Source organism: Gossypium raimondii, chromosome 10 (assembly GCF_025698545.1).
Source record: "Gossypium raimondii isolate GPD5lz chromosome 10, ASM2569854v1, whole genome shotgun sequence".
NCBI classification, from domain to species: domain Eukaryota; kingdom Viridiplantae; phylum Streptophyta; class Magnoliopsida; order Malvales; family Malvaceae; genus Gossypium; species Gossypium raimondii.
In genome coordinates this window covers 61,050,238-61,064,730 of record NC_068574.1, presented here as the reverse complement: position 1 = coordinate 61,064,730, position 14,493 = coordinate 61,050,238, and the positions used below count along the sequence as shown (strand labels likewise).

The 14,493-nt window shown below is 26.4% G+C and overlaps 1 long non-coding RNA gene across 1 annotated transcript; it reads left to right on the top strand.

The window, feature by feature from the left end:
* Nucleotides 1-1,892: 1,892 nt before the first annotated feature.
* On the top strand, nt 1,893-7,297 carry LOC128033619 (uncharacterized). The gene is made up of 2 exons (XR_008189599.1): nt 1,893-2,083; nt 7,090-7,297. It is a non-coding gene; the product is annotated as an uncharacterized LOC128033619 (long non-coding RNA).
* Nucleotides 7,298-14,493: the final 7,196 nt, after the last annotated feature.

The following is a 14,493-nucleotide window of genomic DNA, read 5'->3' as shown; positions in this document are numbered from 1 at the left end:
TAGATATGAAAATTTTTAAAAATCTAAATCATGATTAACTTGGATTTTTTAAAAAATTGATAAATAAGTGAAAACAACTATTTTAATAATCATAATTTCACATCACAAATGGTATAAGAAAATTCAATTTCCAAGTGTTTTTAGATTCACATTAGTCGACTAGTGAAATTTTTAAATGATGCTAAGAATAAAATCAATGATAATTGAGAGAAAATATATTAAATTAAAATATAATAACTAAATGTTAACTAATCATCAGTTTAATGGTAAATGATTTGTGTTGTTTAAGCTTTTGTTGATATTAATTATCGAGTTTAAATTTAAACGATTCATTCCTTTACATCTAATAAAAAAGGGAGAAAGTGATTTTTTTCTCAAAATATTTGAACCAAATTGAATCGAAATCGTCATGATAAAATTAATATCGAATCGTAAAACGAATAAGAAACACTAAAAGTATACTAAACTTAGTATTTTGGATTTTTTTTCTTAATAAATGTTCTTAGTGTACTCTTTAAAATGATCATATTAGGCAAGTTATTATTTCAAATTAATTATTAATTATTACACTTAATTAATTCTTAACAAAGTAATAAAAACTCAGCAAAAATCATTCTTCAATTATTAATATATTGTTCCCAAAACCAGCGTAGAATTTAGGGTGGGAGTCATTGGAAAAGGTCACTTATTGGACCACAAAAGCCAATGGTCACAATTTGTGGTGCATAAATATGTTATTGTACCAATTATAAAGCAAAAAAGGACCACGAAATCTCTTCAAATCTTTACTTCTTATTTATTCTTTCTGTGAAGGGGACCAAATAATTCATCCCATTCAATTTTGAGACATCACAAATCAAAATCAAAATAAATATATATATATTCTTAGATAGTTAATTTTTTGCTCTAAAAAAGTAGAAGTGAAATAATTATACTAGCTAGGCAAATTCTCATTTAGCCAAAAGCAATCTTATTATAGGTTCGTCCTCTTGCATTAATAAAAATACACATGCTAATTAAATTAAGGCTCAATCGATAGTAAAAAGAAGAAGTTAAATATTAGTAAAATCTTAAAAAAAAAGTTAATTACCTAACAGCTAATGATTTTATACAATGAAATTACCTAGTTTTCATGTTCAAAATCCCTTTTGCTATTGCTAGATGGATGCAAACCAGAGAGTTCTTTGCAAGGGGAAAGGGAAAAAAAATCATTTTAGGGTGTTTTTCAAGCATTTAATTTCAATAAAATATTTGTATAGTGTTTGTAGGTAATGCATGTTTAGGAAGAAGATGTTGATATATGGAATTATAGGATTCAATGTACTAAGCCTAAAGTTGATTCAAGATGATGAATGATTGTTCAATATTCATATATTCAAAATTTGTAATTTGAACACATTTAGAATTTCTAGCCTGAACACTTCTTAGTGTTTCGATCATATCTCGGGCTCTAAAACTTTGTTTCGGGTGTACTTTATATTGTCGGAAAGGGAATTTTAAGCTCTCTCCAAATATTGGCACATAAATGCTAAATACATTAGGAACAAATCCAAAAATAAAGAAAAAAAATTATAAGTTTTACATTGATGGACAATTCTGATGTATTTTCGTGTTTAGACCATATCTCCTAATATACTTAGAGTTTTGAGCTGAAATATCTATAGTGAAATGTATAATATGCAGATCTTCAATCAACTTTTTTCTACTTTTCCCAATTGGAGCCCTTATCTTTAACAAAAGAAATCATCAAATAACATGTGGAAAATGATTCCCGAAGATTACAAAGAAATGGACCTAGCAATTTATTACTATCAAGACATATGCATTGCTATTTAGCTCTTCCTAAACCTCTACAAATAGCTTTTAGTTTTTAGAATAGGAGGCATCTTGGAATTGAGATTAAGATCATTTTCTTGTTTGTGTTTATTTTGTTTTTTATTGTTCTTCACTATCCCTGTAAAACCCTAAGTTTCTTATTTCTAATATGTCTTTCTTTCTCTAAGTTTGAGTTATTTAAGTGCGTTATGCTCTTCTAAGTTTTTCATGATGGGGTGAAAGAGTGAAACTCCTGGCAAATACTAAGGTAGATTCTATACTCATCATTTGAGCTAAAATGAATTATTAGTCACTTGTTATAATCATACTTGTAAAATAGAAGTCTTGATTTATTATAGACAATGAATGACTGGATAAATTAACATTGATTTATTATAGACATATAAAATTTGACATAATAAATATATGAATCTTTTCTATAAGCTTTGAAGTTATCAAGTTATTTAGAATACCGCATATGTTATATTTTTGGACTAAACTTAAATGGTTGAGCATTTATACTACATCATCCTTTGCTTATGGATTCATCTGCTTAACTTTTGGACTTGAATTGTTTGACAATCATACTTGACACTCCTTTGATGGATATACATTTGCTTAGGATTCACATATTTAATTATTGGACTTAAATTACTAGATTATCCGATTGGAACCCTCTTTGTATGTCGATTCTAATTGAGTAATAAAAGTGAGTATTAAACTTTAAACTTAGTAAGACACCAGGAGTGTATCCTCTAACCTCAATTTATTTTATTCCAGGCATTTATTTTTATTTCTGGCATTTCTGTCTCCCACCTTCATTTTTGATATCTCTACACTCATTCCAAATTTAATGTTAAATATTTGTTTTATCATAATATTTGTAAATTTTAATCAACTTCCTATCAATCAACCTCGGATTTTAAAGATTTTATTACTTGAACATAACCTACATTTAGGTTTGCAGGCATAGAAAGTGTCTATCTCACCTCTCTTTAAGTAATCTTACGTTCCATTGGTATTCTAATATTTTTTTTTACAATTGAACCCTATTTTTAACGACTTCTATTCATTTTAATTAAACCAAAACGAAATTATAATAATATTAATGACTCAAATTCTCTAGTTCTTTGATATATTCTTCAAGTAACATTTCAACTATATTTATTTATTATTACAAATAGTGAAGGTTTAACATTTAATCTGCTATATTACATTTAATGTTTTAATAATTTTCTTCTTTCTTTTCCATTTAGCTATGATTAAAAAGAAGGTTAATTGCTTATTATTCTTCCCTAATTCTAATTTATCTATTTAAAAAATTAAAATTAAATTACTAGAGAAATACATTAATTTATTAGTAAAATAAAAGAAATAAATTCTATATTGTAAAATTTTGTAAAATGTATACTTTTAGGTAACCTTACATTTCGTCAACCAAACAACAAAATCACCAACAAGTATTGGGTGCAGTAGTAAGGCACATTACACTCTTAAAGAGATAATTTAAGTTCAAACTTTAGAGACAACATTATTAGAAATGACAACCATAAACTCCAACATAAGCTATAAAACGAATATGAAAAAATTGTTTTTTTCTTATCTTCTTGTAGTACTTTTCTTTTCTTCTTTTTCTTGGATGGTGGGGGGATGGTTTGAACTTAAGAAAGGTCAATTTTTTAATGTCAATTTTCCTACCTTGAAATTAGCTAAACATTAAAAATGAAAATTTATTTAGCCATGAAGCATAGCCAAATCTTTCAACCAACTAGCCCAAAAAGTTGGATGGTGAAGGGTATAAAATTATTGAGGACATTCTTCTGCCTTTGTCCTGCAAATTGGTAAAGTTGATAGGTACCCAACTATTTGTCCAAAATGTGTCAATAATTAATTAGTTGAGAATAATTTGTCCATCATCTTATCCATTGTCCTTATCATTTTCCTCTTCAATTGACACAACAATTGATTTTTGATAGTTAAAACTTCATTAGTCTTACATTATGTAAGGGAGGAAATTCATAGGATGAAAAATAGTTGGTCAAAATTTGTTTTCACTCCTTGTATTTTAGTAAACTTTGGGGTTTAGTCCTTATACTTAAAAAATTTTAAAATTAAAATTATATTATTTTTTCAAATTAAAATTATATTCTAATCGTTTACACTGTTAATATTTTTAATTAAGATTTGCTTACTATCATATATGCTTACCGAATTGTAATAATTTGCTTTTGAAGTTGGTCCGATTGACTAGTGTATTGATAGCAAATTTTGGTTAATTGTGTAAATTATTAAAATAAGATTTTTAAATAAAATGTAACCTAATTTAATTTTAATTTTTAAGTATATAAATTAAAATTAAAATTTTATTTAAGCACAAGTATCGAGGACATATTTTTACCAAAACAATTTTCTCCTTTATTTCAAGAAATGGTGTTTATGAATGGGAGAGTTTAAGAGGAAAAAAATAGTAATTAAACTTAGCCGATTGAGTATTAGTTCGATTGGCATGAGAATATTCTAAAATTTTATTATAGGTTCTGCTCTTTATGACATAATATCTAGAACTATCCGTAGCGCCTCCCCAACCCATAAATAGGAGGATAATACGCTTCAGCGCACTCAAACTCACATCCTTCTGCATTGGCAACAACGCCCATGCCAATCAAGTTAAGACTTAATCGTTTAATAATGTACTTTTTTAATTTCACAAGTAGACTTAAGAAACAATCGCGTGTCTCATGTGTTTTATAATCTTATTTTTTTTTAATATTTTACTATATTTTATAATAACTTATCATTGCTCTAAGTTTGGGCCAAATATTTTTCCTTAAAATTAACATTTTTAATCATTTAGATTCAACCGACTCTCATTCAAATTAAGCTTGATAAGAATTTATACATGCCAAAAGATTTTGAAAATTTTTACAACATAGATTAAAAATTTAATATATAAAAAGATAAAATAATAATAAACTATAAAGCAAAAATCTAAACGTTGCAGAAAATAGAAGACAGTGATTGATGAGATTTCATGTATTGTTTAAAGGAGTTCAACCTTTGTAGAGTAAAAATAAATAAATTATCAATAATATTAGAGAATTTTATATAATAATAACATTACTTTTATTTTTCCGGTAGGGAATAATTTTAGGAAAATATTTCGGTTTTATTTTGACAAATGGTTGATAGTGATTGTTGATTGCGTTGGTGATTTGATCAATTGATTCTATTAATTGCTTATTTAAAAGTGTTTGGTAAATTTTAACTGAAAACTAATATGTAAACCGACAAATAATGGCATGACACGTTTTATTGTTAAGTATTTATTTGTTTATAATACTTTAGTCTTTATTGGATGAAATTATTGAAATAAAATACTATTACCAATGAATTAAAACATCCATTATGGAAATTAATTAGTGAATATTTTTGAAAATTTAAATAAACAAATTTATTAAGTTCCTTATTTGCAAATTTCTTAAGTTGCATAAAAAATCATTTTACACAAGTAAATTAAAAATAAATTAAGAGTACATTGATTAATTAGTGAATATTTTTTAGAATGGGGACTACTGATATATTGGCACTCCTATTACGTTTGAGAGAATGTAGAAAAGGGAATAATTTTTGAGTAAGTATGGTGAGATATGTCATTCCACATATCTCATTTCCAATTAACTGTGAAAAAAAGTTGTCTATCCATGTGTATTTTGTTTTGGAAGTTTTAACTTAACTATCTTTTATAAACCTTCATTCACCAAATACTGCATTTAAAGGGTTTGACTAGCCAGTCCTGCATTTGTGCCCAAGTCAGCTGAAGAAGCTCAAAATTATATTTACCAAAAACCCTCTTGATATATTATAAACTTCACAAGTAAGATTAGAGAGTTAACAAATGACCTATAGAGGTATAATAAAATATTAAAAAATAAATGAAAATTTTTTAAGATTGCTTGTAAAATAAAATAAAAAAGTACACCGCCAATCTACTAAATATTAACCCATAATTTTAATACATATAAATAACTTATATTTTTATATTTTTAAAACATTATTATTATCTTATATTATATTAATATCAAATTTTAATTATATTATTATTTGAATATCTCAATACTCAACAAGAGCCAAGCTAGAAACATTTTCGGAGGAACCAAATTAAATTATATATTTTTATAAGAGTTAAAATACGCTTTTACCATTATTAGCTTATATTGTAATAGTTTTTAGTAAGACTAAATCAAAATTTTATCATTTTAAGAGGGTTAAACTATAATTTTACTATGTATTAACGTATATTTTATAGACTAAAGAAGGTTTATAGAGGAACTTTTTTCCATTTTAAGGGCTAGGACTCCTATAGTCGCCTAATTCAAGCGCTTATGAGTCTAGTCAATATTTTTATCTATGAAGGATAAACTACATTAGTTGTCATTCAATTATAACTTTTTCTTTTTTGTCACACGACTATGAAAAGTTATAAAATAATCATCCAACTATCAATAATTTTTTTTAGCTACTAAACTATATTGGATGTTACCATTTTTATGTTAACCAACTAATGACAAAAAATAAACTTAAATAATTAAATCATCATTTTATAATTTTTATAATAAAAAATATTTATATAAAAAAACTCAAGCTAAAACTTGAGTTAATATATATAAATCATATAAATTTATTATTTTATTCTGAATCAAATAAAACAATATTCAATAATAAAAAATCCAACTTTTAACATTATTCAAAAATAGTGAAACAGAGAGAGTTAGGTCAAAGTGAGTCAACTCTGTCACCAGTCAGCCTCACGAAACACGAGGTCTGATCCCACACGTGTGGTACTGAGGAAAAAAGTATATTATAAAAAATAGAAAAGAATAAAGTTAAATTGAAATTTGTACACTTTCCAATGTCTGAAATTTCACACGAATGGGATGTGTCAGACATGCACGTGTGCCTCCCTTTAATGTTTTCTGCTCTTTTTTGACAGTGACTCTGAAATAGAAAGAGAAACAGATCACCCCTAGCCCTCACATGCACCCCTCACAAATTTTTATACATTCTTTTTTACTTTTTCATAAATTATATATTAAATTTTGAATTTTTTTTTAGATTTGGCTTCCCTATGCATAATTTAAAAAAAAACGAATGAGTTTACTTGTTGAGACCCTTTTGGATGGACATTTACTTTTAGTACGGCGTGTTTATATTTCTTTTTATCTTATACTATAGTATTTAATTGTATCGATATCGTTGTTTTTACATTGATCGCAGGTAAATACACCGCCTATCTAAAAAGGCTCTGAGTCTTAGCTGGATTGGCATAGACATTGTTGCCAATGTAGGAGAACGTAACTCTAAGGAAGTTGAAATACATTATCCTCTTATTTATGAGTTGAGGGACTATGGGTAATTTTAGGTATTATGCAAATGATAACCTATAATGAGATTATTAATAAAAACGAATAAATTTATTATTATTTCTTTGATATAAGTATTAAACTACTCATAATCTCCTAAATCATTATTAGAATTTGGATAATTGATTGGTATATCAATTCGGATAAAAAATTAATTTGGTCTTTAAGTAAATTGCTCAAAATTAGTAAAATTTTAAAAAATTGAGACAAAAATTTATAAAGTTTTTAATCGTTTATTTAATTATTTTTGGACCAGCAATCAAATAAGTTGAATTGGTGATTTTGTTAGTTTGATCACTAGTCCGGTTTTAAAACGGTGCCCCAATTCTTAAAGTAAAAGATATTATGCACGTAAGTACGTTTAAACCCTATGACTTTTAAGACTCAAATAAACACAAATGAATTTTATTCCTAGTTAAACAAATTTAATTGTATTCCCATGCGGCTCTGATTGTAACACTCGTCATCATTTAACAACGGCTAGTTATCAATTTGGATCTATTAATAACATTACAAAAGTAAAGAGACCAAATGTGTCAACTTAAAGTATAAGGATTAAAAATTAAATTTAAATATAATAGAAGGCTTAAAACTAGAAATAAACCAAAATTTAGATACATAATATTTTATGAATATTTGGGGGATATTTGGGCCAATTAGCAAAGCAAAAGTATAGTTGAGTGCTCCTCCAGTTTTAGGTGCATTGAGAGCAACCACCCAACAACTAGTTTCTTCTTTTGTTTACTGATGAACTTTCCAATAAAGATCATTCCATAAATTATATCAATTTTTTATATTGAAAAATCTTATCAAAATTTTCATGCAAATCTATATAATTGAAAAGCCCCCTACTTTTATTTTTTTATTTAACATAATTTTTTCAATTTTATTTTTATTATTTAATTAAATTTAGCCTTCAAAATTTAAAAAAATTGAATTTAACCATCAACTTTTAAAAAATTTTGAAATGTTTTTTTTTAAATATGAACTAAAACATTAAATTTTTAAACATGTTAGACTGCACGGCAGTCCGCGTGTACTTCAAGCTAAACTTTTTTTATTTTTATATATATTTTAAAAAAATGAATATTTTTATAATTTTTAAATTATTTATTGATGTGACATATAAAAAAATTAGCGTCATATTAGGCTGCATTGTTTCACTGAAAACAACTTCTGAAAAAAGGATTGATTTTCTAGAAAAGCTTATATTTTTTTTGTGTTTGGATGATTCTGCGTAAAATATTTTTCGTTGTGAGGTAAATTTTCTTGAAATCATTTTGTAATTTTTTCTTAGTGAAACGAACATGATATAAATAAGATAATATTTTGTAATATTTAATATCACATATAAACTTAATAATAAACAATACTTAATTAAAATTTAATTTAAATATATATTACATGTACGAGAATACAAATTGACACATTAGAGTTGAAATGGATAAATGAAGCTAAACATGATTTAAACAAATGTTCATATTTATATAATTTTAAATATTCCTATTTATTCTAGGTTAAATATATATATTATAAGTCCCTATACTTTTGTTTTTAGAATTTAGTCATACTTTTAGATTTAAAATTTGGGTCCTTTGTTAACACTATTAAATTTATTTTGTTAAATTCAAGTTCATTACAACTTCAACTTTTAGTTAAATAGCTACCAAGAGATTATTTTTATTTAAAATGTCACACCAATTTTTTTTAAATAATAGTGTTAACAATTGACCTAAATTTTGAAATCAAAAGTAGAGGATTAAATTCTAAAATAAAAGTATAGGGACTAAATTCAAAGTTTGTGAAGAGTACATGGACTTATGACATATTTTAACCTTTATGGTATAAAACATTTATTATTAATATATTTATTATTAAAATATTAATATAAATACTTTTCAATAATATATGAAAAATATTATATAAAATTTAAAATGATTATTAATAAATTTATTAATAAAATTTAAAAGTAATAAACTATATTAATTATATTAATAATATCTTATATTATTTAATATAAATAATTAAATATTTATATTTAATAATATTAAAATTATAATATTATCTATTAATATTTTAAATATTTTAAAATTAAAATTAAAAACTTATTATTACTATAATAATATTAGGCTTGATTGAACTTAATTATTATATTAAAATAAATTACTCCTTCATTTCTAGAAAATGACTTGCGTTTTTTAAAAAGATAAGTCATTTTATAGGAAAAATGGTTTATTTTGTGTTGACCTGTAAATCATTTTTCACTTGCCATGAAAAAAACAATGGCATTTTCCGTGAAACAAATGCACCTTTAGTATGAAGTATATGTGGTCTACCACACAAGCTGTCTCGCCAACATCATTAAAAATATTAATATTTTAGTTAACATTTTCTTTAAAAAATACGATTTGACTCTTTTAAAATGTTAATAGTTGAATTTAATTTAAAAAGCTAAATCGATAAAAGATATAAACATTAAAAACTAAATTTATCATCATGTCTATTCGTTTTAATAGATTATGAGTATATTCGAATAATTATACAAACAAATGTCAAGTGTAGTGGTAAGACACATTAAAAACAACATTATTAAGATGAACAATCACAAACCCGAATATAAACCGTAAAATAGACACAAAAACACGAAAAAACATATATTCGAATAATCATAATAAGAATTAATCCATACAACACATAACAAAACTTAAATCAATATAAATTTAGAATTGAAAATTGAAAAATACCCAAACTTATCTTTCATGAAATTAAAACCTCATTGACTTTTTTGTATATATAAATAAATCTTGGTTGTCAATTAATCGTTGATTAGGATTATACAAATTCGAAATTAAAATATTTTTCCTTTTCTTTTATTTTTTGTTTATTTGATTGATATGATGGGAAGATTAGTAGTACCAAAAGTTTTGGGGGTTGGTTCCCATTGGAGATTTTGTTATAGAAAATTCCTATTATTGACTTTTTACCTAAGATTTTCTCTCTACAAATATGATGGTGTTTGGACTTTTTATTGATTTTGTCGGCCAATTTTGGGGTTTTAATTTTTTGAGTTTTATTTTGGTCGATATATATTTGAATATAATTGAAATTCTTTAATTAAAGAATAAATTTTAAAAATTGAATATGCCTCTATAGGATATGGAAAAATTGAGTAACATTTTGGTCCAATAATCCCATTTTATTTGTTACGGATCCATCGATTGAATTAAAATTAATTGATACAATAATTTAATTATATAATTGAAATTGAAAATTAGAGAATCTGCTATAATTAATAATAAATTGCCGAATTCAATTTATTGAATAAAAATAAAATATCAAATTGGTTCAATTATGATGTTCACATGTTATTCATTATCTCTTTTATATAACTCACACACCATCAATCGTAGCAAATTATACACACCATTAACATTAACTTAAAGGCCAAAATTTCCTACCGTAATTAGACTTAGGCACCTCAAAGATCATGGTCCTAATGTGCCTCTCCCCCGTATTATATTGTATTGCATCAAAAGTGGATATATTAACCAACAATTGTTAAATGTAATGGTAAGGCAGACTGTATTTTTAGAGAGAATGTAAATTTACATCTTAGAGACATAATTATAGGAGTGAAGAGAGGGGCAGATAGGGGCCTTTGCCCCTCTTAAAATGAAAAATTATGTTTTTAGCCCTTGAAGTCTTATAAAATTTTAAGTAAATAAATAGTAAAAGATTTATATAACTCAATCTCAACGCCCCAGAAAAATTTTGGTTTCGTCTCTGTATATGAAGGAATAACATCTTAAATATAGATCATAAAACAAATATAAAAATTATTGAAAATAAATTTTGATTTGAAAAATAAATGGAACTCTTCTTTTGCTTTATTTTTTCTTCTTCCAATTAGAAACCGTGGGAGGTTTTGTTTTTTCCTCCTCCTTTTTCTCTCATCAAAATAATTAAGGTTGAATTGTTCTTTGTGAACATTCAATTAAGTTCATGATTATGAAAAAATAAAATGATTAAGGCTTAACTAATATATGTTAAATCATGATTACCATACCAAACCCAATATTTAAATTAATAATAATAATAATAAAGAACAAAAAATGGTAGTGTCACAGTGATTCCAATTTTCAATGGCATTTTGCCATTGTTTTGTTTGATGATGGTGGCAGTTTGCATGCTACTTGGGCCTGTCTTTTTCCAACACGTGGCTAAGAGTGTTACTTCCCCGACATGTTTTCGACATTGACACGTGTGGAATCATGGTCCACCTCATGATTTTTTCCTTTACAGCCTATCTATATCATAAGGATCGTTGAAGTGTAAATCACACAAGCTCTATGATATATACTACTATGCCTCTATAATTATGCGTTTTTATCCAACTTTTGGTACCATATGATTATATGATTCAAAAAGAATTTTTAAAAAATATGGCATGACATCAAATATGATATTAATGTGCATATATGAATACATAGATGGATGGATTTAATTTTATAATGATTAGAAGTATTACTTCAGCTTTTATAGTTCTTGACACATCGTAACCTCGAACACTACATCTTTATTAGGAGTAATATATGGGTAAGATAGGTTGACTTATCTTGCTAAAAGAAGGTAAGTTTTTTTTTTTACATGACACACACGGTACCTCGCTTAATCTATCTTTGTCTCATCATAATTTATCAAGAAAATTATTGTGTTTTTCAAGTGATCAATCAGGATGGGATTTGTGCCGTATACGTGTTAAGACCCCAAGTTACAAAAAGATCACCCTTGACTATAAATATTTGTCTCTAATAGTGGGGAGGGATAATGTTTCTCCTTTTACCTTTCTGCTTAACTAGAGACATCATAACCTCTCTCTTACAATTCCCCGCACGTCATTGTGTGAACCGTTACCCAACCTCAAAGGCAAACCCATAAATTTTACTTAAAGAGAGGCCGAAATAAAATTATAAAATTTTGGAGTGTCAAAACTAAACATTTTAGAGGCAGAAATAAAATTATAAAATATTAAAATAAATCACATAAATCAAAATGCCATTTAGCATGAGTGTGTTGCATGAACATTGTTAGAATTGAGCCAAAGCCCTATTATATTTTGGGTCATTGTAAGGTCAAGAATGTAGTAATCACAAATTTGGGCTTTTTTCATGGTGAAACTGTATCCTCTTTATGGAAAATGTTGGCCCAATTTTGCTAAGAATAGTTTCTGATCAATGCATATATAATGGACTAATCACTATCTTAAAATAATAATAATAATAATGGACTAATCACAGCTTATTAAAGCTTATTATGTTATCAGTGATGGTTTGATAGTTAAGAATGTTCACTGCCCCAGATATGGTTTGGGTTCGAGTCGCAGTAATTACATTGATTGTTCGAGCTTTGCCCTGTTGTTGTAATTAAAAAAACAAGCTTATTATGTTATAATATTGTGCACGGATTTAAATAACTCTGTCATCCCATTAGCTGGGTTTAGTTTTAGGTCATATTAAAACTTAAATTTAGTGTTTAAGTTATTTGAATTTGGGTTATTTAGGTTTGGGATTCAATTTCTTTTTTAAAAGTTATAATGAAATTGACTTATTTTGAGTTTAGATCATTTTAACTTCGGATGAATTTAGGTTTAAATCAAATTGGGATCGAATTATACGAATTTGAATTGTTGACACTTAATGATTAAGGTTCGAATTCTCGAATTATGTAATGCGACTGGTTGAAGTCATAGTGCAGCAGCTGAAGAATTGAACCATAGTATCAACTTTGTCGCCATTACACACCAACAAAAGCAATAAACTAATAAAGCTTTGAAAAGTTAACGCAAGCATTCACTCAAGCAATAGCTATCTGTTTCGTCCTTCGTAGAAGAAAATTAACTCAAACTATACATTCTTCCTTTTATCAACACAAACAGAGACTGGCGAAGTATACAACATGCATGATTAGGTTGCATGTTCCTCATTTGTTAGCATCCAAACTAAGGTTGAGTTTGGATGGGCGGGGCGGTGCGTTTACCTGCGGTTGGTGTAAAAATAGCGGTGGCGGTGAGATTAGATACTGTAGCGTGAGACAAAAAGTAAACTAAACGCACCGCACCCAATCGGCCATCCAAACCCATCCTAAGCCTATATATATGGTATTACTCTTCGTTTTATCTCGAATCCGAAAATTCGACTTGATTAATCCGAATATATATTTAAACTAATCTGATTTGACTATATAAAATTAATAATTCAAAATTATTCCAACTCAAAAGCACCAATACTTTGAAATGATTTGAGCTGATCCTTAAATTGCCTTATCCATAGAGGCAAATCTATAGAGAGGGGAGGTAGAAGCGTTGGTCTCCCAAAATTAGAATATTGCTTTTTAATCCCTTTATAAATTATAAAATTAAAAATTAATACATGATAAAATTTCACTTTGACCTGTAAAATAAAAAAAGGTTTATATTTAATCTCTTCAAAAACAATGAAATTATAAGTTAATACAAGATAAAATTCCACTTTAACTACACAAAAAAATTATAATTTAATTCTCGCCCGTAAAAGAATTATGATTTCCCATAAAATTCAAATGGTTCAATTTTAAAATGAACTAAATTCAAGTAACCTGAACTCCAAACAAATCGAACTCAAATCAACTAAATATATATATATTTCAATTTAAGTAAATATAATTTATATGGGAAAATATTCTCTTAAAATCTTAGTTAAATCTGCCCATATAAATCTTGTCCACTTGATGTTGTAACATCTTTCCCATTGAGTAATTGGATGAAGATATTTTGACCAATTTATTTATTTTCTTCAATATAGCACCCAATTTTTTTTTTCTTTCTCATTATAAAACAACCTAATTATTTGTTTGGTTAAAAGGAATCCTAGAAACCTGTGCTGGAAAATGATAGAAAAAAAATTCCATAAGACCCCACAAAATAATAAGGTGAAGAAGCCATGAAACCATATCCAACCTCACCCATTGATGGATAAGCCAGAAATAAGAGCCCTAAAATTCTCAGTCTCATCAAATTGATAAAAAAAAAAAAACACTAAAGGTCAAATTATATTTTGGTCCCTGTATTATGGTAATTTTTATAATTTAATCCTTATATTTTAATTTAACATAGTTTGGTTTTTCTATTTCATAATGTTATTAGTTAGTTAAATTGTTGATACAGTTAACTATTCGAGGTAAAACGGTGATGTGATTTAGAAAAACAGCCAAATTAACTTTA